The following is a 4429-nucleotide window of genomic DNA, read 5'->3' as shown; positions in this document are numbered from 1 at the left end:
TGCTCTTGTTGTGTTTATGCAAATGAACAGGATAAATTAAAAATGAACTTAATTCAGTCCCTTTAATGACAAGGAGGGTAATCTTAGGGAGAAAAATCACGATTCAAGGAAGATCACAATGCCCAGTGGTAAACTATAAAGTAGTGCAGCTAACTGTCTTTAAAGTTTCTTTTCATTCAAAATTTGTTTTCATTTGAAAGTTAAACTATGTCTGTGGCATTATCAAAGATGTTTAATTTGCAGGCAAGAAGAATGTCAAATGCCTTGCAACTGGATGTCTTTCCTATAAGACAGTCCTACAGATCTATAAACTTGTGTGTGGCTTATGTTACATAAATTAACATGTGTTTTCTGTTTTCAAAGGGCATAAGCCTACGATCTCATTACCTGAGTGATTGTCTGTACGTATAGACCTCACTTAATCCTGTCTGCATTGCTGCCTCCTGAGACTCACTGGTTTGGCTGAACTAAGTGGTTGGGTTGGTGAAGAACGGGGTGGTCTGTGGGCTTCACTTTAAAACTGGTTTCTCTTTTCTATCCTAATGGCTTGGACAGAAGGAGCCCAGAGGCCTGAGAGGGGGGAAACCTAAAATATTTCCCTCAGTCCAAACTAAGTATAATGGGCAAAAGGGTTTTGGACAGGTGAGATGTACCTGGCATACCTTCTTCCAAAGAAGCCCTTCTTTTCCCTAATGTGGGACATTCAAAAATTAATACCTGTCTTTTGTCATCTAGTGGTTACGGATTGAATGATGTCCTTTAACCCTGTTGCCCCCAGAATACAACAAGGATGCCAGCCTGTTAAACCAGGCATGCCGTTGTCCAGAGACAGCCAACCAACCTGGAGTCTGCACGATCCTTCCCCTTGTGGGAAGGCCACCCTCCCTTCCACACCCCGACTCTTATTAGGGATTTCTTGACCCAAGAGTAGGTAGGACGATGACCATGTCCAGCTTGAAGCAGCTAGAGGAGCTCGAGACCTTCACCCATTGTCCTTTATAAGATTGTAAAGGGTCTTAAGTCTGAGAGGGAGGGATTGTTATTTTTTATTGTTAAAATATTTAACTAATTAATTAATTATTTTTTTAAAAAAGGAAGAAGAATATATGAAAGGGTGAGCCATGGGCATGGACTTGGGGAGGGGATTGTTGGGGAAGGGGGGTGCTGGGCGGAGGGGAGCAAAGGGGAAAAATTGGAACTATTGTAACAATAAAATAAATAAAATATACTTAAAAAAAATATCTTTTGTAATTGGAGTGAGACCTGCATCATTGAGTAAGAACTGATTTAAAAAATCCTCAGAGTTGGGTTTTTTTTTTAAACAGTCCTTTTACACATTACAAAGAAATAATTAGTATTTTGACTTTTAAAATTCCTACATGATATTTAGAATGACAGTCCCCAGAGATTCCTCCCCCTTCACATAATGGAAAATGCAGACCCTCTCCACAAGGGGACAGTCTTGGGTTGGATTCTGCAGACTGTGGCCTCCACAGGTTTACACTGGTATGAACAAAAGATGGTGACATCCAGAACGTAGTAGTCATTATACAGGTGCCTTTCACACAGGTAAGGCAGTCTGGTGAAAGCTTTGATAATCAGACCCGCTTTCTTGAAAATTTCAGGCAGACCGTTCACTTGTTCTTCCCAGTTCTGTCCCTTGATTTCCAAAATTTCTGATGGTTTCTCCCACTTGCCACCTACATTTTCCACATAGGGATGAAGGGGTAGACCAGGGTCAGGATGACCCTGCCTCTAGTTGGTTCCAAGACACTTCTGATATCTTCTAACATAGTCAAGGCCTGATCACAGCAGTCCAGAGAATTCAAGCAGCTGATGACATCATACTGGAATCCTGTATTCTGCCATTCATTTTTACCGAGCACTTTGTATTTCTTCTTTTGAATACTGCCATATCATAGTGTAACAGTGGAAAATTATAACTGTGGGAAATTATGCTAATTCTGATTAATATATAGCTTGTAGATGAACAGCATGTTTGTATAAGAATCCTAGGAACTGACTTCAAAAAAGTACAGGCCCCAACCTTCAAGCACCACAGTTCCGAGAGATTTCCTGACCTTCATCCATGGAGTCAGGATGATATGAAGTCAGAATGATGTGAAACCAGGATGACTAAACCAGGATGATACACACTGGACCATCACTTGCCTTATCGGAATGGACTGTGCTCATCTGCATGTAGAGAACTTCGCAAACTGCTCCCTGGATTTCTTTGTTCTGTTCCCTTCTCCCTCCTTATAAAAACCTCTGTCTCCACTGAGAGGTGGAGATGGGCTTTGTGAAATGAGTCCACCATCTTCCAGATGGCTGGCATCTGCAAGTAAACCACTTTCCTTTACATCAGCACCTGCCTGTGGCTTTCATAGCAACAGGTGACAATAGTTTCAGGCATCTCAGTGGCACAAATTTCTTCAAAATGAGGGCTCATGATTTTTGTGACTTCTCCATCTCCAGCATCCAAACCAAGAAATCTATGGGTTTTTCAGTCTAGATTTTCAGTAGTCTCTGAAACTGATCTGGTGAAAAGAAACATTGAGCCTCTTCCTAGCAACCCACTGAGAGATGTTCTACATATAATCAGACTAAAAACAGATGATGTAAATAAGTGACATAGTTATGTTGTTGTTTAAGAAGATCTGTGTTCCTTGGTCAAGGTAACTCTGAACAAACACAGCGTGGGGTGATTCACATAATTTCTCTCTGTTGCATACATACCACTGATGGTTTTACTTCCTAATGCTTGTGCGCGCCTCTGGCCAGTGAACCCAACTTGTCATGTTCATGTACAGGGAGTGGGGAAGTGGGCACCGCAGCATCCACACCTGCACACGCTACAGGGAGGCCAGGCCCAGGCACAGCTTGCTCACCAGCAGTCTCATCAGGAGGCGTGGTTGCTCGGTGCCATCACTGCCACTGTCAGCACCAGCGCAGGGGAGAGGAGCAGGATGGACGGCCGCCACCCTGCTCCAGCCATCGTGCCCAACTTGCCTATCCAGACTCTGCAGGGCAAAGGTGGGGGCTATATTCTTGAGATAAGAAATTTAATGACCTTTGAAACAGGAAGTACAAAAACAAGAACAATCCATAATGGCAGAGTAAATACTTCTGAAAATCTGCTTCTCCAAACAAGCACTAAAGTGCACTAGTAAAAACTGTCAAAAGTAAATTTTTAGAACCCTGAAATTAATAAAGCCTTGTAAGTATATGAAAAAGAGTGATTAAATAAAAAAGCGAATCTCAGTTTTTAAAGAAAGTGAGTTTGAGTTATTTTAATTTGCCCTAATACCACTCCCTTCTCTCCAGCTCTTCAGTGGCTTTGAAAACCAATAGCCTTGCAACTATGGTTAGGTTATGAAAACCAGCATCCTAGAAGCTATTAGAACAGATTTTGAGCCTCACAAAACCTTATCCACAAGAATGTCATTCCCTGACTTGTCTATCAGCTTAATGAAAGGTCCCTTATCAGAGGCTGTCTTTATTTGATCTGACTTCAGCAGCTCACTCTGTCAACAACCCCATCCCCAAGGCATTTTGGCAAGGGATCAGGGCTAATTGTTTAGTACTGAAGCTGACTGAGTTGAGGCTAACAAGAGGCTGACCAATATCTTCAGAGCAAAACACTGAAATATAAAATGCCCTATTTCTCTGACATATTTTTTGGAATATAGAAGGTCATATAAATAAGAAGGTCTGTGTGCATGCCCAGAAAACACATGAGAAAGTCCTAACCTCTCACTTCTGACTGACCCTGAGGCTCTGCTCAAGCAAGTGAAAGCTAAGGTTCTAAACTACCTGTCAGACCATTGAAAACATACTTCAACACATAAATGCAACCCCTCAGCAAAGGCTGGAGAAATTATTGGTTCATAGAATTTAAGGAAATCTTAAATTATTAACCTGACAACTGAACTAATCAGAGACTGCAGTGGCCTAACATGACAGAAATAGTCCTTTAAAGTCACTAAACAAACAGAAACAACACTTAAAGCAATATATCCTGGAAAGATGTGGGATTTGATTTCAAGGTTTACCACATTATTTTTAAAAAATTGTTTCTTTTAAAATAAGATGTCAAATGTAATCCACAGGGAAGATGTTAAAAATAACTAACATATATAGTAAAAGAAACAACAAGAAATTTAAAATGGTATACTAGAAAATATCTATATAATACAAAAAAAGCAGCAGGGGTAAATAAATAAAAGAGAAAAAACAAGTAAGACAACTTCTGAACTGGATTGATGGCTTTGTGAGAAACGCTCACAATAAAAACTGGGACACAGGACTTGAGCAGTAAAGCGAGGCCTTTATTCACGAGTCTGCAGAGCCGGGCGCACCCCCACAGCCAGGAGAATGTGCGCGCCAAGTAGACAAAGGAAACTGGTTTTATAGTCTTAGCTTCCCC

General features: G+C 41.0%; 1 pseudogene; it reads right to left on the bottom strand.

Moving 5' to 3' along the window:
- Positions 1-1419: 1419 nt before the first annotated feature.
- On the bottom strand, positions 1420-2903 carry LOC150021296 (protein-L-histidine N-pros-methyltransferase pseudogene; annotated as a pseudogene).
- Between the last annotated feature and the right edge of the window lie 1526 nt (positions 2904-4429).

Source organism: Furipterus horrens, unplaced genomic scaffold (genome assembly GCF_987537825.1).
Source record: "Furipterus horrens unplaced genomic scaffold, mFurHor1.1.pri manual_scaffold_1, whole genome shotgun sequence".
NCBI classification, from domain to species: domain Eukaryota; kingdom Metazoa; phylum Chordata; class Mammalia; order Chiroptera; family Furipteridae; genus Furipterus; species Furipterus horrens.
Note: the sequence above shows the minus strand (reverse complement) of the source record. Positions and strands in the feature narration are given on the sequence as shown.